Source organism: Bombina bombina, chromosome 2 (genome assembly GCF_027579735.1).
Source record: "Bombina bombina isolate aBomBom1 chromosome 2, aBomBom1.pri, whole genome shotgun sequence".
NCBI classification, from domain to species: domain Eukaryota; kingdom Metazoa; phylum Chordata; class Amphibia; order Anura; family Bombinatoridae; genus Bombina; species Bombina bombina.
Window position 1 is genome coordinate 1,242,590,094 of NC_069500.1, and position 26,197 is coordinate 1,242,616,290.

A 26,197-nucleotide genomic window follows, 5' to 3' on the forward strand; every position below is an offset into this window, starting at 1 on the left:
TAAGAGGCAGCCCTCAAAGGCTTAGAGATTAGCATATGAGCCTACCTATGTTTAGTTTAAACTAAGAATACCAAGAGAAAAAAGCAAATTTGATGATAAAAGTAAATTGGAAAGTTTATTAAAATTAAAAGTTCTATCTGAATAATGAAAGTTTAATTTATACTAGACTGTCCCTTTAAGATATTTTAAAATCTTATCTCTTAGGCTTTCAACTTCCCATATTACCCTTCTAAGGCATAAACAATCTTCTAGGTTCATATATATATATGCTGTTAATACAATCTGAGTATTTTAAATGATATGAAAGTTACAGACAAACCATTTTGCGTATTGGATCTTCATAGGAACTCCCATTTGTATATCACACAATTGCTAATTCCTACATCTCCTGATATTCAGCTAGCTTCAAAGGTCACCTCAGACTGAGCGACTGTTGTTCTTGCATGGGGTCATTATTTATTTGGACCTTTATTAGGGCAATTATTTAAGTCATAGATTTTGATCTGAGTAAAGGTATTAAACACAGACTCTTTGTAGTTTGGGGCAAATGTTTGTTCTTTAGAAGTCCTGTCTAGTGAAACTCTGAACAGCAGGAGGTCTGTGTAAACATACTTTCTTTCATATGTATTGGGACATGCCAGGCTTGTAAATGTGTCTCTGACAACAGGAAGGGGGGTCGATCTGTTGTGGCTATGGCCCACTCAACTCATGTCAGGGGAGATATTAGCTGACATGAAATATTAAATTGTGATACATGTGTAGTTTATTCAATGTTACTTCACAGGTACCCTGACATACACATAGCAGCAACTTTTTATAATATTGCAATGTATTACAAAATAAATAATGAAAACATGTTGCAAAGTTGTTTCATTATGTATATCCAAATATTTTATATAAAAAATCTGTTTACTGCCCTTTAATGTGTTAGAGCATTTTATTATTGCGCTACTGCTTGCATATGTTATGTAAACATAGTTACAGTAAGCTCCAGAGCAGCAATGCACTATTAGGAAATAGCTAAACACATCTGGCCATCCAATGATAACAGGCATATTTATGTGGCCACCAATCAGCAGCTAGCTCCCAGTAGTGTGCCCCTGATCCTACCTAAGTATGCTTTCCAGAAAATATAACAAGAAATCAAAGTAAAAAAGGAAAGTCCGGAGGAAATCCAAAGGTTTAAAAGCAAAAACTTTATTCCATAACGTTAAAACACAGGATAGAAAGAGCGGTTGACATGGTCTTACGCATTTCGGCATAGAGCGGTATTCATAGACAATTCATTATAGAAGTAAATTGAAACGTCTTTTAAAATTCTGTTCTCTTTCTCAACCATGAAAGTTTAATTTTATGTCCCTTTAAATATAATCATAACAAATGTGTTTAGAAGCAAGATAATAAAAAAAATCAGCATTTAGATGGTTAATGACTAAGCTGTAGTGTTACAAATCTGTCTAGAAATATAATCTATTTTGTAAGAGTCTGAGTGACTATTAATGTTACCAGTAGTACTGAATGTGTTCAAATACCATAATGGAACTTAGAGTGAGCAACCTTAGTTTGATGACTTACGTATTCTTGTAATGAAATTACTAATTTATGCACATTATTGTCATAAAATATATGGACATCTTTATCATTTTAATCTAAGCATTTTAATAGCCATATTAAATCTTTCCCCTTTTTCAGCTCTAGGGTTTAATCTTTCTGGAAGAGCTCTCTGTCAGCTATTTTCAAAGCAGTGTAATGTTCTGACTACTCACAATGGGCAGGCGGTACCCAGGTTCATCTTATCGACCAAGCAGCTCATGTACGTATATACATCCTTCATATGTTAAAATTGCTCAAGCTGGAATATACCATGACGATAAAGCCAGTGTACATGTGCAGATCACTTCTTGTTTACGTTTTTTTAAATGTAGTTATTACTTTTTTGCTCATAAAATATACAGCTAAACAATTACATGTTTGTTTTGAGATCTTCATTAGTATCAGTTAGCTTTTTATTCTGTTATTCTGGGATTTGATAATGTGATCATAACACAAAAAAAACTCCTAAAAGAGCAGCCTTGCTCATATAGTTAAACCAATTTTTTTAACATGTGAACTTGCTCCTAGCCACTAACACTTTTCTTTGTCTGGGACTTGAAGGGCCATATACCACCTTGATATTACAAAACTGTTCTGTAGTCTTTCATTATATTAACATGCCATCCAAAAGTGAAAAGTATATAAATAAAGCACCTTTTCAGTTGAATTTTAACAGCCAAAAACCTGCACCACTTGTCTTATTCAAACTTGTTACAGCAGAAGAAATAAAGCAAACAGAAGGGGGGGAAATTGTGCATTAACTTCCAAAATTATTCCAGTATTAAGAAGGCGAAATACACTCACAAGTATTATTAGTAAATCTCAGGAGTGTCCTCCAGTAATATTAGAACAGTTTATGGATTATGAATATTAATAATCAATAACAATGATAAAATTATCGTCAGCAATACCTCCAATAAATATAGTTAAAAGCTAAATGGTGTATAATCTCTGTAGTGTACTCCAAAATAATACTTTTGAGATGTTCAGCAAATTAATGACAAAATTATTATTAAAGTGACAGTCAACACCAGAATTTATGTTGTTTTAAAAGATAGATAATTCCTTAATTACCCATTTCCCAGTTTTGCATAACCAACACAGTTATAATAATACACGTTTTACCTCTGTAATTACCTTGTATCTAAGCCTCTGCAGACTACCCTTTATTTCAGTTCTTTTGACAGACTTGCATTTTAGCCAATCAGTGCTCACTCCTCAGTAAATTCCCGTGCATGAGCTCAATGTTATCTATATGAAACACATGAACTAACGCCCTCTAGTGGTGAAAAACTGTCAAAATGTATTTAGATTAGAGGTGGCCTTCAAGGTCTAAGAAATTAGCATATGAACCTCCTAGGTGTAGCTTTCAACTAAGAATACCAAGAGAACACAGCAAAATGGGTGTTAAAAGTAAATTGGAAAGTTGTTTAAAATTGCATGCCCTATTTGAATCATGGAAATAGTGGCAACGGTGTTAGTTTAAGCAAATATCAACCCCTTCATAATATAGTATGCTGAAATAATAGTAGATATATAATCTATTCAGTATTCATTATATACCAGTTAGTATCACTGGTGAAATGTAGGAGAAGGGGGGTGCTGACTGTCTGATAGATATATAGGTACAAAAAAGAGAGAGAAGTTTGACAGTACCCAGCAGTCACAAAACACTATATAGTAACAATATGCATCCGGTTTTCAATGCATATTGTTACTATATAGTGTTTTTTGAGTGCTGGGTACTGTCAAACTTCTCTCTCTTTTTTGTACCTATTTGAATCATGAAAGTTTTTTTTGGACTTGACTGTCACTTTAAATATTAATATTTAATCCCAAATTAAAATAGTTCCTAAGTTTTTGATCAGGTAAATTTTTATAAACACAGTGACTATATTTATGCAGTGAATAGGATATTGATTATGACCAGAGATAAATGAGCGGTTATTATAATAATAACTAGTATTTATATAGCGCCTTTCTCCCAGTGGGACTCAAAGCGCTTTTTCAGCGCTCGCTCTCGGAATTCACCAAATCGGCAGCTGAATAGTAATAGTTGTTATTATTACCCAATTTAATGGTACTCATTTTATCGACCTCGGAAGGATGAAGGGCTGAGTCGGCCCTGCTGGGATTTGAACCTGTGACCTTGGATCTTTTTTTTTTTAAACAGGTTTTTGTTGTAGTCAGGGCATTTACCAACTGAGCTACCTCACCGGCTTTACAATATTAAAGTATAAAGCAAGCTAATGAAATATTTAGATTAATATTCAATTAAATTGTCTGTTATCCTGTATATGGCCACAATAATATTTAGAATTTAACCTTAAAGGGACAGTATATGCCAATTTTCATATAACTGCATGTAATAGACACTGCTCTAAAGAATAATATGCACAGATACTAATATAAAAATCCAATATAAAACCGTTTAAAAACTTACTTAGAAGCTTCCAGTTTAGCTCTGTTTAAAAGGTTACTGGAACACCCACTGCAAGTGGGAAATAGCAGACATCCCCCTTCTTTGCATATGAAAATATCCTTTACACAATCAGAAGCAAGCTGGAGTAGGTATATGTTGGTATTCTCCTAAAACTTTGGGGCTTGGTTAGGAGTCTGAACATCAGAGCAATGTTATTTAAAAATAAGAAAAACTATCCATTTTAAAAGAAAACAAAACCTGTATGGGCTATATAAATGGATCATCTACAAAACAGTTATGCGAAGAAAAATCTAGTGTATAATGTCCCTTTAACTCAAAATAAATTAAATATCAAATATCACAATTGAATTTTACTAGAACAATTTATAATTAGCCAGTAACATTAACCAATTCAACATATGGCTTATTTAGCAACGTTTGGATGGCAAATATATTAAAATGTCACAATCAAATCTTACCAAACCTCAATAAATCTAATAAAATTTCCAGGAAAATATAATTAATTTATCTGGCCCAAAATAGTTTTATATAACTTTGATTTATCAACCAGAGAAATGTATACACTTCCAATAAATCAATATATTATCAATACAATAGCAATAAGTTATCTTCAAGCCAATTTGAATACAATTTCTAAGATATATTACCAGTAACTTAAAATGAATTTATGAGTATTATTGCATAACCCTTTTTCTCAATAGTAAATGTATATATATTTATTTTGCAAGATGTACCGAGTCCACGGATTCATCCTAACTTGTGGGATATTGTCCTTCCTGACAGGAAGTAGCAAAGAGAGCACCACAGCAGAGCTGTCTATATAGCTCCCCCCTTAACTCCACCCCCCAGTCATTCTCTTTGCTGGCTCTAAGCAGGAAGGGTAAAGAGAAGAGGTGTTAAACTGTTAGTTTTATTTTATCTTCAATCAAGTGTTTGTTATTTTTAAATGGTACCGGTTTGTACTATTTACTCTCAGGCAGGACATAGATGAAGATTTCTGCCTGGAGGATGATGATCTTAGCATTTGTAACTAAGGTCCACTGCTGTTCCCACATGAGCTGAGGAGTACAGGAAAACTTCAGTGTGCGGAACGGTTTCTTGCTATACAGCAATGAGGTATGTTTAGTCATATTTTCTGCAGAGACTGTGTTAACTCAGAAAGGCTGACAGTGTCCCCATTAGGGGAAGGGTAAGCAGTAATCCTAGTGTTATCAGAGGTTTTTACTAGCTTGCATAAAGGGTTAATTTTTTTGTGGGCACTCAGTTTGTTATGTGAATTTAGGGACAAACGTTTTTGTGTCTGGGAGTAACGTTTTCTGTTTTATGGGACATTTGCTTGAGGGTTCTTTGGGGTTGTTTATAACCCACATGGCCTTCAGGCAGGGTTTGTTAGTTTTGTGTAGGCCCCAGCAACATCGAGTGAGGTGGGCGGGGCCTATTTTTGCGCCTCAGTTGCGCATTTACAAGCAGCAAGCAACTTCTCCTGAGGTCCTGATAGTCTTCTGAGGGACTAATTGAAGCTTTAAACCCCATATTTTCGCTTCCTAAGGGCTGGTAGGGCCACAGCAGAGCTGTGGCAAGGTGCTTTAGGGGTTTTTAAACCAGTTTTAGACAATTATCAATACGTTTTTTTCATTTGGGGGTCTATTGCTTTTTTACTTGTGGTGCAATGCTTCTAAAGCTTAGTGGGTACACTGTTAAAATTTCGGAATTTTTTAAGCAATTTTAACCTGTTTTGCAGTTTGTGTATGCCTTTTTTTCTCTTAAAGGTACAGTACCGTTTTTGCAAATTGTGTTTTTTTCATTAAAATAAAGTTTTTTCCAAGCTTGCTTGCTTCATTACTAGCCTGTTAAACATGTCTGATACTGAGGAAACTCATTGTTCAATTTGTTTAGAAGCCATTGTGGAACCCCCTCTAAGAATGTGTCCCAATTGTACTGATATGTCTATAAATTGCAAACAGCATATTTTGACTTATAAGAATTTGGCATTAAATGATTCTCAGACAGAAGGAAATCAGGTTTCGCCATCTAGTTCTCCCCAAGTGTCACAACCAGTTACGCCCGCACAAGCGACGCCAAGTACTTCTAGTGCGTCTAATTCTTTCACCTTGCAAGATATGGCTTCAGTTATGAATGCTACCCTCAGAGAGGTTTTATCTAAACTGCCAGGGTTGCAAGGGAAGCGCAGTAGCTCTGGATTAAGAACAAATGCTGAGCCTTCTGACGCTTTAGTAGCCGTATCCGATATTCCCTCAGAATGTTCTGAGGTAGGGATGAGGGATTTGCTGTCTGAGGGAGAGATTTCTGATTCAGGAAAGATGTTCCCTCAGACAGATTCAGATATGATGGCATTTAAATTTAAGCTAGAGCACCTCCGTTTATTGCTCAGGGAGGTTTTAGCTACTCTGGATGATTGTGACCCGATTGTCGTTCCAGAGAAATTGTGTAAAATGGACAAATATTTAGAGGTTCCTGTTTACACTGATGTTTTTCCGGTCCCTAAGAGGATTTCGGACATTGTTACTAAGGAGTGGGATAGACCAGGTATTCTGTTCGCTCCCCCTCCTGTTTTTAAGAAAATGTTCCCCATTTCTGACACCATAAATGACTCATGGCAGACGGTCCCTAAGGTGGAGGGAGCTATTTCTACTCTGGCTAAGCGTACAACTATACCTATTGACAGTTGTGCTTTCATTGATCCTATGGATAAAAAGTTAGAGGGTCTCCTAAAGAAAATTTTTGTTCATCAGGGTTTTCATCTTCAACCTATAGCGTGCATTGTTCCGGTAACCACTGCAGCTGCTTTTTGGTTTGAGGCTCTAGAAGATGGAGACCCCACTAGATGATATTTTGGACAGAATTAAGGCCCTTAAGTTGGCTAATTCTTTTATTACAGACGCCGCTTTTCATCTTGCTAAGTTAGCGGCAAAGAATTCAGGTTTTGCCATTTTAGCGCGAAGAGCGTTATGGCTTAAGTCCTGGTCAGCTGATGTGTCATCTAAATCTAAGCTTTTGACGATCCCTTTCAAAGGTAAGAGCCTATTCGGGCCTGCACTGAAAGAGATCATTTCAGACATCACTGGAGGGAAGGGTCATGCCCTTACTCAAGATAAGTCAAATAAGACAAGGACCAAACAAAATAATTTTCGTTCCTTTCGAAACTTCAAGGGTGGTCCCGCTTCCTCTTCCCCTGCTGCAAAGCAAGAGGGGAACTTTGTTCAATCCAAGTCAACCTGGAGACCTAACCAGGCTTGGAACAAGGGTAAACAGGCCAAAAAGCCTGCTGCTGCCACTAAGACAGCATGAAGGGATAGCCCCCGATCCGGGACCGGATCAAGTAGGGGCAGACTTTCTCTCTTTGCTCAGGCCTGGGCAAGAGATGTTCAGGACTCCTGGACCATAGAAATTGTAACCCAGGGGTATCTCCTAGATTTCAAAGATTCTCCTCCAAGGGGGAGATTCCGTCTTTCTCAATTGTCTGTAAACCAGACAAAAAGAGAGGGGTTCTTACGCTGTGTAGAAGACCTTTTTACCATGGGAGTGATCTGCCCAGTTCCGAAAAAAGAACAGGGGCAAGGTTTCTACTCCAATCTGTTTGTGGTTCCTAAAAAAGAGGGAACCTTCAGACCAATTCTAGATCTCAAGATCCTAAGCCAATTCCTAAGAGTTCCATCCTTCAAGATGGAGACCATTCGGACTATTTTACCAATGATCCAGGAGGGTCAATATATGACTACCGTGGATCTAAAGGATGCGTATCTACACATTCCACTCCACAAAGATCATCACCAGTTCCTCAGGTTTGCCTTTCTGGACAGGCATTACCAGTTTGTGGCTCTTCCCTTCAGGTTGGCCACGTCGCCAAGAATCTTCACAAAGGTGCTAGGGTCCCTTCTGGCGGTCCTAAGGCCGAGGGGCATAGCAGTGGCACCTTATCTAGAAGACATCTTAATTCAAGCGTCGACTTTCCAACTTGCCAAATCTCACACGGACTTAGTGTTGGCCTTTCTAAGATCTCATGGGTGGAAGGTGAATGTGAAAAAGAGTTCTCTTATTCCTCTCACAAGAGTTCCATTCCTGGGAACTCTGATAGATTCGGTGGACATGAAAATATTTCTGACGGAGGTCAGGAAATTAAAGATTTTAACCACCTGCCGAGCTCTTCATTCCATTCCTCGGCCGTCAGTGGCTCAGTGTATGGAGGTAATCGGACTTATGGTAGCGTCAATGGACATAGTTCCGTTTGCTCGCTTGCATCTCAGACCACTGCAACTATGCATGCTCAAACAGTGGAATGGGAATTATGCAGATTTATCTCCGCAGTTAAATCTGGTTCAAGAGACCAGAGACTCTCTTCTTTGGTGGTTGTCACAGGATCACCTGTCCAGGGGAATGTGTTTCCGCAGGCCAGCGTGGGATATTGTGATGACGGACGCCAGCCTACTGGGCTGGGGTACAGTCTGGAATTCCCTGAAAGCACAGGGTTTGTGGACTCGGGAGGAGGCCCTCCTACTGATAAATTTTCTGGAATTAAGAGCGATATTCAATGCTCTTCAGGCGTGACCTCAGCTGGCTTTGGCCGGATTCATCAGGTTTCAGTCGGACAACATCACAACTGTAGCTTATATCAATCATCAGGGGGGAACAAGGAGTTCCTTGGCGATGATAGAAGTTTCCAGGATAATCCGATGGGCAGAGGCTCACTCTTGCCATCTATCAGCGATCTATATCCCAGGGGTGGAGAACTGGGAGGCAGATTTTCTATGTCATCAGACTTTTCATCCGGGGGAGTGGGAGCTCCATCCGGAGGTGTTTGCTCAACTGGTTCAGCTATGGGGCACACCAGAATTGGATCTGATGGCGTCTCTTCAGAACGCCAAACTTCCTCGTTACGGATCCAGGTCAAGGGATCCTCAGGCAGTACTGATAGATGCTCTAGCAGTACCCTGGTCGTTCAACCTGGCTTATGTGTTTCCACCATTCCCTCTCCTTCCGCGTCTGATTGCCGGAATCAAACAAGAGAGAGCTTTGGTGATTTTGATAGCGCCTGCGTGGCCACGCAGGACTTGGTATGCAGACATGGTGGATATGTCATCTCTGCCACCATGGACTCTGCCACTGAGACGGTACCTTTTGATTCAAGTTCCATTCAAGCATCCAAATCTAATTTCTCTGCAACTGACTGCTTGGAGATTGAACGCTTGATTTTATCAAAGCAGGGTTTCTCTAAGTCGGTCATAGATACCTTGATTCAGGATTGAAAGCCTGTCACCAGGAAGATCTATCATAAGATATGGCGTAAATATCTTTTTTGGTGCGAATCCAAAGGCTACTCATGGAGTAAGATCAGGATTCCTAGGATTTTGTCTTTTCTCCAAGAAGGATTGGAGAAAGGATTGTCCGCTAGTTCCTTACAGGGACAGATATCTGCTTTGTCTATTCTGTTGCACAAGTGTCTGGCAGATGTCCCAGACGTTCAGGTTTTTTGTCAGGCTTTAGTTAGAATTAAGCCTGTGTTTAAACCTGTTGCTCCGCCATGGAGTCTAAATTTAGTTCTTAAAGTTCTTCAGGGGGTTCCGTTTGAACCCATGCATTCCATAGATATTAAGCTTCTATCTTGGAAAGTTCTGTTTCTAGTTGCTATCTCTTCAGCTCGAAGAGTTTCTGAACTATCTACATTACAATGTGACTCGCCTTATCTTGTTTTCCATGCTGATAAGGTGGTTTTGCGTACCAAACCTGGGTTCCTCCCTAAGGTTGTTTCAATCAGGAATATCAATCAGGAAATAGTTGTTCCTTCTCTGTGTCCTAATCCTTCTTCTAAGAAGGAACGTTTATTGCACAACTTGGACGTGGTTCGTGCTTTGAAGTTCTATTTGCAGGCAACCAAAGATTTTCGTCAAACATCTTCTTTGTTTGTTGTCTATTCTGGAAAACGTAGGGGTCAAAAGGCTACGGCTACCTCTCTTTCCTTTTGGCTGAAAAGCATCATCCGTTTGGCTTATGAGACTGCTGGACAGCAGCCTCCTGAAAGAATTACTGCTCACTCTACTAGAGCGGTGGCTTCCACATGGGCTTTTAAAAATGATGCTTCTGTTGAACATATTTGTAAGACTGCGACTTGGTCTTCTCTTCATACCTTTTCCAAATTTTACAAATTTGATACTTTTGCTTCTTCGGAGGCTATTTTTGTGAGAAAGGTTTTGCAAGCAGTGGTGCCTTCCGTTTAGGCTCCTGTCTTGTCCCTCCCTTCATCCGTGGCGTGTCCTAAAGCTTTGGTATTGGTATCCCACAAGTAAGGATGAAACCGTGGACTCTGTACATCTTGCAAAAGAAAACAAAATTCATGCTTACCTGATAAATTTCTTTCTTTTGCAATGTACCAAGTCCACGGCCCGCCCTGTCTATTCAAGACAGATAGTATTTTTTATTGAAAACTTCAGTCACCTCTGCACCTTATAGTTTCTCCTTTTTCTTCCTTGGCCTTCGGTCGAATGACTGGGGGGTGGAGTTAAGGGGGGAGCTATATAGACAGCTCTGCTGTGGTGCTCTCTTTGCCACTTCCTGTTGGGAAGGATAATACCCCACAAGTAAGGATGAAACCGTGGACTCGGTACATCGCAAAAGAAAGAAATTTATCAGGTAAGCATACATTTTGTTTTTGTGAGCCCTGTTTTGCGCTGGGGGTAGACACAGAGAGGAGTGCAAGGAATGATGCAGAAAGATCCCTGGCCCACCTGTAGCAAAATCCATAAGGGACTTAATTGAGACCTCTGAGACCCCTATAGTAAGGCCACTGTATGTTTGTATTTTATACATTAAGTGCAAATGCAACCATCAGGCTCAGAGATACAGGGAAGCTCAGTGTTTGAGTGAGCTGAAACATTCTGAATTGCACTTGAGATGGGGGAGAGGGGGATTTAGTTTAGCTTTTCAATTTGTGCAGCTGGTTTAAAAATAATAATAAAACTACTAAAAATATTGAACAGTTGTATATATTTATGTGTGAGGAATAATATCTTATGTAAACTTGCAGTTATAGTCAATGGGATATTGAATTCAATTTTGTTAATGCATGCATATGGGAAAAAGTGTACAATTAAAAATATTCAAAATTCTATTTCAGTTCTGCACAATTTGTGGCCAATTTATAGGCTCTTCTGAGGCGAAATTTGAGAGCCGCTTGTACAGACAATCTAAGGATAACTACATTATGCTCTGCGGGTCTATAGTCTCTGTGGGTGGAGGGGGAAACTCAGTTTACATGAATAAATTACAGGATAAATAAATAATCAATGGATATTGTAATGTGTAAGTTTAATTAAAAATGATTTAACTTGACAGTGGGTGTTTATTTCACCACTTGGAAGGAGGGGGTATTATTTAGTGATATGTAAATTTCCCACCATTGTTGGGAGGGGGGTTAGTATTGGGCTACAGTTACAAAATTGATCTGCTGTGATTGTATCCTACAAATGTGTTTATTCTTGTGTTTAACCCTAGATATGTTGGTCTAAAGTGAAGTGTCAAAAAGAAGCTTAAAACCATTCACTCCTTTTCCTCCAGAACAATAATGTGTAGAGAAATACAAGCATTAGCAGCTGTAATTTCAGCTAGCTACAGTACCCCAGTTTTACATGCCTCTTCTGGGTACAAGACAATGTAATAATTAAAGGGACACTAAACACATTGTGAACTACATGATAATGAACCTTCATATATAAGAATCATTTTGCATTAAAAACTGCAGCTTTATTTTGTCAAATGAATATATTGGTTTATGTTTATTTTTTTCACTGATTTCCCTGTCCCCCAGAACAAGAGAACCCTTGCTAACCAATCACAAAATAATATTTAGATATAACACAAACTCTGTTTGCACATGTGCAGACTGGGGTAGCCTGCACTCTTGTATGTAGGACCAGTAAACACAGTAGATTTGAATAATCAACAAATGCAAGATATCAAAACAATGCAATAGCACTTAGGGTAGATTTAAGACTGCTGCTTCTTAACTCCTGTTTCCAGCGAGCCTGAAGTCTCGCGCGGAAACAGCAGCATTAGGGGCCATTTGGCGCTTAATAAATCGGCCCCATAGTCTAAACCTTAAAATGAGTAGTAGATTTTTTTGTGACAATTTTAAAATTTATGTCTATTTCCACTCCCCCTGTACCATGTAACAGCCATCAGCCAATCACAAATGCATACACATACCATGTGCCAGCCATCAGCCAATCACAAATGCATACACGTACCATGTGCCAGCCATCAGCCAATCACAAATGCATACACATACCATGTGCCAGCCATCAGCCAATCACAAATGCATACACGTACCATGTGCCAGCCATCAGCCAATCACAAATGCATACAAGTTTATTTTTGCACATGTTCAGTAGGAGCTGGTGACTCAAAAGTTTAAATATAAAAAGACTGTGCACATTTTTGTTAATGGAAGTAAATTGGAAAGTTGTTTAAAATTGCTGCTCTATCTGAATCATGAAAGTTTAATTTTGACTTGAGTGTCCCTTTAAGGTGGTTAAAGTGAAAGTCAATTCTAGCGTTTTACAAACGCTAGGATTGACTTTTGAAACAAATAAAGGGGACTTTCATTCATGAAGTATAAGATACTTCATGTAGAAAGCTCCTTTTCTACATGAAGGATCTTATACTTCATGAATGAAAGTCCCCTTTATTTGTTTCAAAAGTCAATCCTAGCGTTTGTAAAACGCTAGGATTTACTTTCACTTTAAGCACTGATTCAACTTAGTTAATATGATTTTCCTATAATAATTGTTGATGCAAAACTGATATTTCACCTTTTAAAAGCACTTGACACCACAGAATCTTAGGGAGGGAAAAATAAACAAAAGCTCACATAATTTGCCTAAAAGTATTAACCCAAGCCTCCCTGGGATAAAGTCAAACAAGCATGCTGTTTAGATGCATTTTATAACAAAAGGCTGCAAAATAAATAATGATTGTATATTGTAATAATGTTTTACCTGCAATAATGAAACATTGTATTCGTTGTTGAAATGTCAAGTTTAAGGGCCCTTTAACTTGTGAGTTCATTTTTTTAAATTCCCATGTACATTGGTAGACAAACGTAGTCCTCTGTTAGAGGAAGTGAGCTGTTTACTTTTTCACAGCAGCATAGTAATCTTAGTCCGATTTATAATCATAGTCTGATACTGTGCATGCTAGTCTAGAGTGTGTATGTTTATTTGCAAGACTGCCTCTGCAAAATTAATATCCTGAAACAGATACTCCTCATCATTAATTATAATAGGTTCTCCTTAATTCAATTTATTATGGAAATGTAGCCAATAATCACTGAAATAAACCATAGGCCTTGTGCTCGTTAGAGCACTGACAATGTTAAAGACTTGTAACCAGGGATACAGCAGTCATTTTTTACAGCACCAGCTTTGAAAAACAAGGTAACATTTTTGCTAAACTCAGCTCTTGAATTTATTTATCAAGGTTTCTCTTCAAATTTTTCTTATGTGCTTAAAGTAATGGTTAATCCTAGCGTTTGTAAAACACTAGGATTTACCAGTGGAACAAATAAAGGGTACTTTCAGTCATGCAGTATAAAATACTTCATGCTGAAATTTTGTTTATTTGTGTGAAGCTTTTGCCACGCTGAGCTCCTAAGGCAGCCCTTGGCAGAATGCTATTTTGCTGTGAGGTGATGTTAGCCAATAGCGTGCTAGCTATCCGGCATGATGCCAGCTGGCCCGCACGGCTGTTGGCTAAGAGGTGGAAATGTCACCTCACAGCAAAATAGCGTTCTGCTGTGGGCTGCCTGAAGAGCTCAGTGCATCGAATTCTTCAGACAAATAAAGGAACTTTTAGCATGAAGTATTTTATACTTCTTGACTGAAAGTCCCCTTTATTTGTTCCACTGATAAATCCTAGTGTTTCACAAATGCTAGGATTTACCATCACTTTATGTTTGAATATTTTTTATTGTCATTATTTTAAAACGATAAAACAAGTACAACCATACCTTCCTCTCCATGCATCTCCAACTACATGTAGGTTAGGAAGCAAGCAACCAGTATAACATTATTTATGTCATAAACAGTTTAGTTAATAAACTAAATTTTGTCATGTTCTACTCATTTCCAGTTATATTTAAATGTCCTTTTGGGTTCTGCACTGAGAGATAATTGGTGGATTTCAGAGGTTATCTTTTTCGTGTGATGGTTTATTCAAATATCTTACTTGATGCCAAGTAGTCTCTTTTAAGGAGTAGAGCATTTATCTAATCCAGCTTCCATATTAACCTGTCGTTGAGTTACGTTAAAAGTTTCAAGGCTTCTGGGGTCAATTACCCTAACTCAACAAAATTAAACTTTAACAAATTATAACATCCTGAGGAGGTAAAGTTATATAAATCAGGTATGAAAAGGGGAAGGGAGGGGAGGGGGGGGGGGAGTGACGACACAACTGAGTTTGATTTTTGTGAAGTGTTTCGTAGAAGCTGAAATAACTTTCTTGAGTTTTGTATTTCCAAGTTTTATTTAGCTATCCAGTAATACCATATCGCTAGTACGGTCTCTCTATTGTCTAGGGAGTGTGATGCCAGCTCATACATATTATATGTATATTGAATTTTATTGAAAATTTCTGTCCAGGTTGGGCTACCTGTCTTCCAATGCCTGGCTATGCATGTTCTTGTGACTGTACACACTATCCTAATAAATGTGTTGATATGTTTATTAAGTTTACTAATTTGTATGTGTAGGAGGGCCTGTTGGATGGTTAGATCTATATTTTCGTTCAATATGCGACTAAGGAAGAATGATAGTTGTTTCCATATCCCTGTGATTTCTTTGCAATCCCACCACATATGCTTGTATGTTCCTATTTCTCCACATCCTCTGTAACATAAGGGACTGCCCTGTGTATGTATATGTGCTGTTCTTACGGGTGTTAGATACCATCGGTGTATAGTCTTGATTATGTTCTCCTTAAGATCTACACTTATGAGTCCCTTCTCTGCCTTCTGAAATATTATTTCCCACTCTTTAGTTTCCTTGGAAATGTGTAGATCTCTTTCCCAAGCCATCATAGCAGAGGTCTTGGTATTATTCTGTGATACTTGAATATTTGTATAGAGAATAGAAATAGTATGTTTATCTCGTTCTTCAGTTTTGCATAGGTGTTCTAGTGGTGTGGTATTCTTATTTCTTGGGTGTTTCAGATATGTCTGGGTGGCTGAGTGTATCTGTAGGTACAGATACCATCTCAATTTTAAGGGGGTTAGTTTATCTTGAAGTTTATTAAATGTGAGTGTAGTTCCTCCCTCAATAAAGTCTGCCACTCTATAGAGACCCTTATTTTCCCATTTCTGTAGCTGATCCCAGAGTTCCCTGGGCAAGATATATTTTATCGGGATGTATAAGGAATACTGTGGGATAAGGTCGTATTTGGTTCTTGCTTTCTTCCAGGTGGCTATTGTGAGGTTTGTAGTGTAAGGCCTATATGGTTCTTGTTTGGATTGTGTTTTCTCAGGGTCCCAAATAATGGAGTCAATTTCCTCCCGTCCACCCAGCGTTGTTTCTAGGGTCGGCCAGATAATTTCCCTATTTCTTTTTAGCAATAGACTGTCTTGCGCTAATCTGGCCGCGTGGTAATATTCCATTAAATTAGGGGCCCCGATACCTCCCAGTGTCTTGTGTCTGGTCAGGATTGACTTAGCAATCCTGTTCGTTTTGTCTCCTCTAATATACATTAGTATCTCTTTTTGTAGTGAATCTATGTCTGTCTTTACAATTTGGATAGGGAGCGTCCTAAAAAGATATAGGATCCTTGGTAAGATTGTCATCTTAACCGCGGCCATTCTACCTAGCCATGAAAATTTATAAGTTTTCCACTTTGATAGATCTTTTTTAATTTGTTTGAACAATGGGATATAGTTTACTTTGTATAGTTGTGAGGGGCAGGAAGGAAGATAAATCCCAAGGTATTTTAGGGAATGTTTCATCCATTTAAAGTTGAAGTTAGTTTCTAATAACGTCTGAGTCAATTGGGGGATCGCAATAGGTAGGGCTTCACATTTTTCTGCGTTTATTTTGAATCCCGATATGGCAGAAAATGTTGTTAAAGTTTGGTAAAGGTTGGGTAGCGATATTAAGGGTTTAGTCACGGTCAACAAAATGTCGTCCGCGAACAAAGCCAACTTATGTTCCCTCCCAGCTAGCTTAACTCCCGAAATGTCTACTTGTGAGCGAATTTTGGCGGCTAGGGGTTCCATGCAGAGAGCGAAAAGTAATGGAGACAAAGGGCAACCTTGTCTAGTCCCGTTACGAATTGGGAAGGGCTGTGATTTGTATCCTGCCGATGAAACCTGAGCTCCTGGTATAGAATAAACAGCTTGCAATGCTTTAATGAATGCCCCCTCAAACCCCATTTTGTGCATTACTAAGAACATATATTTCCAGTCAATTCTATCAAACGCCTTCTCCGCATCCAACGATAAGAGCAGAGAAGGCGTTCGTGTTTCTTTTAAGGTCTGGATTAAGTTGGTGACTTTGCGGATATTGTCTGGGGCTTCCCTACCTTTGATAAAACCCACCTGGTCTGGGTGGACCAGGTGTGGTATGATATGTTTTAATCTGTTTGCTAATATCTTTGTAAAGATCTTAAGATCCTGGTTAATCAGGGATATTGGGCGGTAATTTTGGCATTTCTTGTGATCCCTCCCTGGTTTGGGTATTACAACTATCTTCGCTGCCAGGAGCTCAGGTGGGATGGCCCCCCCCTTCCATGAGATAGTTACAGAGTTTAACAAGATGTGGAACTAGCGTCACTTTAAACAATTTATAATAGTCGCCTGGAAAGCCATCTGGGCCCGCCGCTTTTCCTGGTTTAAGGTCTTTGATAGCCCCCAGTACTTCCATAGTGAATATGGGGGAATTCAGAGACTCCAACTGTTCTTTAGATATAGTTTGCAGTAAGTTGTGATTGAAGAAAGTTGAGGTGAGTGTTTCTATGTCTGTGTTGTGTAGGACCTTTTTCCCATCGTATAGGGCACCGTAATATGCTGCGAAGGTATCTACAATTTCTTGTGGGTGTGAGGTTACTGTGTTGTGGGTTGTCTCAATCGCAGAGATTACTGAGGCTTTGCAGCGTTCTCGAATTTTATGTGCCATGAATCTATCAGGCTTATTAGCGAATATGAAATATTGTGATTGTTGGTGTTGTATTGTTCTAGTAGCTTGTGAATGTAGAAGTGTAGCTAGTGCTGTTTTTTTCAGGTGGAGAGCAGTTGCAGAGGTTTTTGTCTTAGTGAGTTTATGTCGTCTTTCCAATTCCTCAATCTCTGCATAGAATTGTTTTAGTTGTTGTCTATATTTTCTAATTTGCTGCGCTTTTTCCTTAATGAGTATCCCCCTTAGGACCGCTTTATGAGCCGCCCATGTAATCCCTAGATTTGTTGCTGTGTCTACATTTATATGCCAGTATTCAGTTAGTAATTTCAGTATCTTGTCATGTGTTTGGGGGTCTCTGATATACGACTTGTCAAAAGTCCAAGTTTTGCTTCTATGTGGGTCACACAAACCCTCTACCTGTAGAGTGAGAATCGAGTGGTCTGACCACACGCAAGGGTGTATCTGGGAGTTGTGCAATAAAGGTTGTAGTATCTGACTAACATATATGTAATCTAATCTAATGTAGGATTTATGTGCTGCTGAGTAAAATGTGGTGTCATTGGTCGAGCCATATAGTGTTGTCCAGGTTTCTATGAGAGAATGAGGCAGTAGATGTTCCTGAATTGATTTGACAATGCGATTGTGTCTGTTTTGTTTATTGGTTAAGGGGTTGGATTCAGTTGGGTTAATGGCTCTCATGGTAATGTTGAAATCTCCTGCTATAAATATTTTGGTGTGGGACCATTGCGTAAGTAAGTGTGAGATATGCTGGAAGAAGCTGTGCTGATTCTCATTCGGTGCATAAACATTGCATAGGGTGATTTCTGAGTCGGAAATTCTACCTTTTACTATTATGTACCTCCCTTCAGTATCTGCAATAGTGTCTTCTTGTTTGAAATTAAGTGAAGAATGGATGAGGATGGATGTGCCCCGTTTTTTAGACGTGGCTGTTGAGTGAAAGTGGGTATTAAAATTTTTTGCCCAATACTTTGGGATATTGTCTTTGAGTAGGTGGGTCTCCTGGAGAAATAAGATGTTGGCGTGTAAAGAGGTGTATTGTGTCATCGCCATTCGTCTTTTTATATTCGTATTTAGTCCCCTCACGTTATGGGAAATTAGTTTTATTTGGGGGATCATGTTAATGTGTCTGTATTGGATTGGTGTAGAGAGATTGTTATTACCTGAGAGTCTCCGGGTTGTAAACCTGGCATTACCGATTGTAGTTGACCTGGAATGAAATTGGTGGGTAGCGTTGTGTCGTCACTGGGGATGGGAGGGAAGCTAGGAAAGAAAGACAATGTTAATAACATAACAAACAGTACTTCGGAGTCTTCAACAAAAGAACCCCTAGGAGTAAGTCTACTAGGTATTATAGTGGTAAACAAGAACTAAGAAAATATTAAATTGTCCTGGGGGAAATTAAATTTCCATAACGTCTGATAACTTTCTGGAAGTAAAATTTAACAGGAGTCTCTGAGTGACATTTAGGAAGAGTCCAGAGAGTTGGAGTTTCAGGTGCTTTCAAGGTTATCAAAAGCTATCTTTGGCTATTGTTTCCTACATCGACCTTTCTGGTTCTCAGGCTCCACAAGAAGTAGAATTCGTATTCCTACATCTATGATAGGAACAGTATACCATCTAGGAGGTTTTCCCCCTTGTTTCCTTAATTTTTTGCTTTTTATGATTGATAGTCTGCCATTTTAGAGAATCTGGGTGCTTGGCTAGGTCTCTGATTTTCTCTTGATTTAATGCCAAGTTTGGAATATTGGGTGTCTCTAGTGATAGAATCTTGCAAATCTCAGGAATGTCCTCAGGGTCTTTAAGTGTGATTGTTTTGGAATCTTTTATAATATGTAGGGCAAACGGAAACCCCCATCTATATGGGATTTGATGTTTTCTGAGCATAGTGGTAAGAGGGCGTAGGGATCCTCTTCTTTGTAGTGTCCTGACACTGAGGTCCTGATAGAATTGTATGACGTTGCCATGGTGTTTATAAGTTGGGTTTTTCCTTGCTGCTTGCAGGACTTTTTCCTTGTCCGGGAAGAAAGTAAATTTTATTATTATGTCCCTTGGGGGCAGGCCTGGTTTAGGTTTAGCTTTTAGTGCCCTGTGTGCTCTTTCTAGATGAAAGACATAGTCAGTTGGGGAATTTGTGATTTGGATGAAGAGTTGGGCAAGATAACTTGGGATGTCTGTGGGGCCCACCTCCTCAGGAACTCCCTTAAGTCGTATGTTATTCCTCCTGCTCCTGTTCTCAAGGTCTTCCATTTTATCCTGGAAATCCTCCAATAATTGTTGTTGTGAAGACATGGTTTGGGACATTTCGTCCATTTGTTCCACCATGGAGTCCTTTTGATCTTCCAGTGTTTCAATCCTGTTGCCCATCTCTTGTAGATCGGATTTGATTTCAGATAGGCTACTGGTCACAGATGAGTGAATATTGTCAATTTTCTCCCATAGCCTGTCAAAATTCTCTGCAATGTCCTGTTTAGATACTAAATTTCTGAGGTCAGCTTTTGTCAACGGACTTTTGTCTTGTGGGGATTGTTGATGGTCGGTGTCCAGCTCCTCCTCCACTTCTGTATCTGTCAAGTGTTTAGCTGTCTGAGATGGCTTAAAGAACGTGGACACAGCCGTTGTTTTGATTGTTTTGTCTCCCTTGGTGAGTCTTTTAGTGGTCATCCTGTTGTACCGCAGATACAGCCAACAGAGTGGTAGTTTTTACTGATAGGGAAGACTTTGCTATCTTCTAGAGTGGTTGTTTTCTTTTGGACTGCAAGTCTTACAGTATGTGTGCTTGTATGTAGATTAGGATAACCCAGATTCGGTTTTAGATGTTTTCCTTGGGAAGGCAGCTCATTTAGGATAACAAGAGGTATGCTTGTCAATCTTCAGAGCATGATATGAGTTATATTAGTGTTATGATCATTATATTTGACAGCTTTCGGTTCCCCCAGTAAAAGGACTTTCCAGGGTGTAGTTTACATTCTATTTCACTTGTAACCCTATTTTATACTATCTCAGGAGAACTCCAGGGAGTAGGCTTAGGGCAGGTGGGCTCTGGGATGTGTTGATAGAGATGTGTCCCAGTACCTAGCGTGCCTGCTGTAGCTCACTTTTCTGAGTTGTAGAATAACTTTGAGGCCAGATATAGGGTGTTCCTCTTGGATTGTTGCGATATTATAAGTCTGGGCTGCAGCCAATGATGGGCGATGCGTTAAGAGGTATTATATAGGGAGAGGGTCACTGGAGGGAGACCTGGCAAAATCAACTGGTTGACACCGGCAGGGAGGGGCGCCTCAGGGCTTAGCACATCATGGTTGCGTTACGTATATTAAACAACTGGAAAAAGTTATTTTACAGGCTGTGTTAGCAGTGAGCTACGGTGGAACTAGGTAGGAGTGTAGATATCAGATGTCTCCTTGTAATAGCAAGTCCTGACAAAATGTGTCTCTCCCCTGGGGAGAAAATTGCCACCACTGGGCCCAGCCGGGAAAAGGATGTAGGATATGACCCACCCTGGGAGGCAGAGTGGGAAAGGAGGGGGAGAGACACTATAGGGCTGTGTTTGTCTGAGAACTAGGCAGGGATCTTGAATCCTGAGTTATGACAGGGCCTTGAGATCCAAGCAGTTTGTAGTGCTGTAGGGAGTCTCTGTGTCAGCAGGATCTTGTAAGCATACTCTGTGTGCTGAATATAGTCAGTGCCAGAAGTAGATGAGGAATATCTGGTTTAGTAGGTCAGCACAGTCTCTAGGCCTCAAGCCAATTGTGGGTGTTCAGTGCTCAGTATAAGGTCCCTAAGCTGGGAGGTATATCAGTGTCAGCAGGTTGCTGCAGGGTAGTTTTTATTTAGAGGCAGAGTTGGGAATGATCTCCGCTTGTTCTTGGGACTTGATTTGAGCAGTCAATCAAACAACAGGCCTCAAATAGGTCTGCCAGCTAATGGGCCTCTGGCACAGTGTTAACTACAGGACCGGTGGTTTTATAGTTTATTAGGCTTTCAGGGGTCCAGGGGGGGACTTGGTGCTGAGGCTTACCTTTGCAGTGACGGCCACGTGGTAATGGGAGTGCTAGGTAGGGCTCCGGTTCACAGCCGATGCAGTCTGTTATCGGCCTGCTAGGTGAGTAAAGCCGCCACCGCTAAAGGTTCTCAATTGCCCCCCTTTACTATCACTTTAAAGGGATATGAAATCCAATTTTTTACTTTCATTATTCACATAGAGCATGCAATTTTAAGCAACTTTCTAATCTACTCCTATTATCTATTTTTGTTTGTTCTCTTGGTAACTTTATTTGAAAAGCAGGAATGTAAGTTTAAGATTAGGCCCTTAGCCACCAATCAGCAAGCGCTACCCAGGTGCTAAACCAAAAATGGGCCGGCTCCTCAGCTTTACATTCCTGCTTTTCAAATAAAGATACCAAGAAAACAAAGAAGAATTGATAATAGGAGTAAATTAGAAAGTTGTTTAAAGGGACATAAAACAAGTTGGGATAGAGACAAAATATAATATGTACTTTAATTACTTTACCTGCAAATGTATACTGCAGTGCATCACCATTAACCCTTTCTTTTTAGTTTCTGAATTGTAAAGCTCTAACTCCCACCACATATTTCCTTCTATGGCTGTATCTATATACCGGTATATATTGTTATTTTGGTAGAATGCAAAAGTGCATAGGGATTATCTGCTGGAGCATGCCTAGAAGCTGTGAACTTAGTTGAAATACAATGCCTGTGTCTAAACACTGATAAAAGGGGTGGAGTTGGCTGCTCCAGGCAGTTTAGCTATGTAATTAATTTTGCTTATTTTTAAAAATTATTTTAATTAGCCCTTTAAGGATATGCACAGAGCGTCCCTTTAAAATTGCACACTCTATCTGAATCATGAAAGAAAAAAATTGGGTTTCATATCCCTTTAAGTGATATGTAGAGTTATCTATTGTAATCTAGGCTTTCAAAATCATACCATTAACCCTTTATATAGCTGGTTTAGACATTGTGCAGAAATATGAAAACCTAGCTTACAAAATTTAAAAGAAGTGTTAAATGTCCCATTAAAGGGACATGAACCCCAAATAAATTATTCCATGATTCAGAGAGAGCTTATAATCTTTAAACAGTTTCCAATTTACTTCTGTTATCAGATTTGTTTTGTCCTCATGGTATTTGTTGAAGAGATACCTAGGTAGGTAGTGTGCACATGTTTGGAGCACTACATAGAAGGAAAAAGTGCTGCCATCTAGTGCTCTTGCAAATGTATATCATTCTTGCAGAACTGCTGCCTTATAATGCTGCAGACACATGCATGCTCCTGAGCCTACTTTCCTGTTTTTCAACAAAAGATACCAAGAAAACAAAGCAAATTAGTTCATAGAAGTAGATTGGAAAATGGTTTAAAATTGCATGTTTTATCTAAATAATGAAAGAAAAAAATTGGGTTTTGTGTCCCTTTAAAGGGACACTAAACCCAATTTTTTTTCTTTCATGATTCAGATAGAGCATGCAATTTTAAACAACTTTCTAATTTACTCCTATTATTAATTTTCTTCGATCTCTTGCTATCTTTATTTAAAAAGCATGAATGTAAAGCGTAGGAGCCGGACCATTTTAGGTTCAGCACCCTGGATAGCGCTTGCTTATTGGTGGCTACATTTGGTTAACCAATAAGCAAGTGTAATCCAGGTTCTGAACCAAAAATGGTCCGACTCCTAAGCTTTACATTCCTGCTTTTTAAATATAGATAGCAAGAGAACAAAGACAAATTGAAAATAGGAGTAAATTAGAAAGTTGCTTAAATTTGTTATCTGAATTAATAAAAAAATCCCTTTAAGTTCTATAAAACAATAAAACAGTTATAGGTTTTAGTCATAGACATTTTTTTTTTAAACGCTTATTATAAAGACAAGCATTGATTTCAATCCCTGAAGTAAATACCTTTGTTTTGTTTTTTTAATTATAAAGGTGTGAAAAAAAGTACCTATATAGAAGCAGAAGGATTTAGCTGAAGTTAAAATTAAGGATCTGTTTGTCATTTGATAGGGAGACCCAGTTGGAAAGAATTTCTAGAAGGTTTAAAGTTTTACAATGGTAATAATGTTGCTAGTATATGCATTTTAAAAGAAAAGCTGCAAAACTTCTTAAAGGCCCATAATAGTTGAATAATGACATGCTCTAATCTGTTAGAGTGCGTGGTTTTATGACCATTGACCCTGCGGTACTGTGTGTTTAACCCAGGCAAAGGGGTAAACAAACAGTTAAAGTGCCCCTCAGGACCAGCAGTGCACCGTTAGTCCTGAGGGGGCACTTCTACTGTTTGTTTAAAGGGACAGTCTAGTCAAAAATAAACTTTCATGATTCAGATAGGGCATGCAATTTTAAACAGCTTTCCAATTTACTTTTATCATCAAATTTGCTTTGTTTTCTTGGTATTCTTAGTTGAAAGCTAAACCTAGGTATGCTTATTTGCTAATTTCTAAGCCCTAGAGGCTGCCTCTTATCTGAATGCATTTGACAGTTTTTCATAGCTAGAGAGCGTGATAAATGTGTGCCATATAGATAACATTGTGCTCACACCTGTGGAGTTACTTGTGAGAGGGCACTGTTTGGCTAAAATACAAGCTTGTCAAAAGACCTGAAATAAGAGGGCAGTCTGCAGAGGCTTAGATACAAGGTAATAACAGAGGTAAAAAGTATATTAATAACACTGTTGATTATGCAAAACTAGGGAATTGGTAATAAAGGGATTATCTATTGTTTTAAACAATAACAATTCTGCAGTAGACTGTCCCTTTAACTCACACAGTAGAGCAGGGTCGATAGTCATAAAATAACACGCAACAAATTAGAGCATGCAATTTTTTTACTATTATGGCCCTTTAATTCACACATCAAGAGGGGGATTTTCATTATAGAATAATCATAATTGTACGTTTTTTATACCTGAACATTTAATTAAATGTTTGGCCAATGCATACATATATAACATACATACATTGGTGTCTGTGGGTCAGTATAGCTTAAATGCAAACTTTATTGGTGTCAGTTGTCTTACTTACCTGAGGTCCGATCCATCTTCTCCTCATTATGCTGCTGCTGAACCACCGCTACATGCGTACAGCGTACAAGCGGTCATGCACAATGGCACTCTGACTGGCCCATCTGGTATTTCAGATGTGTGGAGTAAATCCCTGTCAGAGTGAGCAGTGGGGGTATGTTGGGTCGCAGCCCACCAGCAGGGCCATTTGGCCGCGGCCCGGCTGTTGAGAAATACGGTAATAGACCATTAGTTATTTAGATTTTGTAGGAGCTCAATCAATAACAATTCATTTGTTACAAGTGAAAACTGTTACTTTCTGATTTAACTGTTACATACTAACATCTTACATTAGTATTGGTGCATTTATATCAGTAGGGAAATCCACTGGAATAAGTCATTTTTCATTGTTTATCCTACTGTATCAATTTACCAAGAGGGCAGTAGCTCCATTTATTTGAGATTCCTATACAATATATTCACATAATTGTATTATACATCATAAGGTTCGATATTTAAATACTTAGAATTCAATATATGTTAGGATCTCTATAGATATCAGCTGCACAGTTCACTCTGGATTATTACGTTTTCACCCATTTTTTAAAATTATTATTAAAAGTTAAGTTTTATTTCTTTCCAAAGGCAGGGAGAGTCCACGACTTCATTACTGTTAGGACAGACCGGGCGCAGTTTCTTCTGGGCTGGATGGAAACTTGTTCCTGTGTGCAGCGATCAACGCATAGATCTTTAACAGGAACAAGTTTCCGTCCAGCCGAGAAGAAACTGCGTCCGGTGTGTCCTAACAGTAATGAATGAAGTCGTGGACTCTCCCTGCCAGGAAAGAAAGGAATTTATCTGGTAAGCATACATTTTGTTTTTTACATTCCCTGACCTTATAAATCAGAGCATGAATGCTAATAGTGTATGTATCTTCAGTGAGAATTCTTTCCTAAAAAAATACATATAGGTTTATACTTTGAACTCTTGCACATGCTTAGTAGGAGCTGATGCCTCAGAAAGTGTGCATATAAAAAGATTGCACATTTTGATTATAGTGACTCAGACGTTTTTTTTTTAATTACATGCTCATCTGATTCATGAAAGTTTAATTTAAATTTCTTTAAAGGGACAGTCAACACCAGAATTTTTGTTGTTTTAAAAGATAGATAATCCCTTAATTACCCTTATTTCAGTTCTTTTGACAGACTTGCATTTTAGCCAATCAGAGCTGTCTCTATGGTAAATTCACGTGCATGAGCTCAATGTTATCTATATGAAACACGTGAACTAATGCCCTCTAGTGGGGAAAATGCATTTAGATTAGAGGTGGCCTTCAAGGGCTTAGAAATTTGCATATGAACCTCTTAGTTTAGCTTTCAACTAAGAATACTAAGAGAACAAAGCAGAATTGGTGATAAAAGTAAATTGGAAAGTTTTTTAAAATTACATGCCCTATTTGAAACATGAAAGTTTTTTTTGGACTTGACTTTCCCTTTAAGCTCAAATAGATCTCTGAAAATTATAATTTGCACATACAACTTGTTAGTGAAGACACTCCTCATTGTCTGAGGTTAACCTATTGGCAATTTCACTGTCTGATATCGTTATAAAATAACTTTATTGACCAATGGCTAGAGCAGTGTTTCTCAACTCCAGTATTCAAGTACCCCTAACAAGCCAGATTTTCATGATATTGTAACTAAAGCACAGGTGAAATAATCAGCTGATGGGCAAAAGCAGGTTAGTAACCATGGTTACTGATAATCTAATTATTTCACTTGTGCTCTTGTTAGGATATCATGAAAATCTGGCCTGTTATAGGACCAGTAAATACAGTAGATTTGCATAATCAAGAAATGCATGATAAAAAGACAATGTAATAGCACTTAGAGGCCGATTTATCAAGCTCTGTATGCTGTTGGCATTTATCGATGTGCAGCGGACATGATATGC

At 38.6% G+C, this 26,197-nt stretch overlaps 1 protein-coding gene across 7 annotated transcripts in view; it reads left to right on the forward strand.

Moving 5' to 3' along the window:
- The window catches only part of APBB2 (amyloid beta precursor protein binding family B member 2), a 919,850-nt gene that overhangs the window by 252,487 nt on the left and 641,166 nt on the right, over positions 1-26,197 (forward strand). For all 7 annotated transcript variants that reach the window (XM_053704021.1, XM_053704024.1, XM_053704022.1 and 4 more), the window contains exon 3: positions 1,693-1,813. The gene's annotated coding sequence lies outside the window, so the exon portion shown is untranslated. The remainder of the gene's footprint in view (positions 1-1,692; positions 1,814-26,197) is intronic.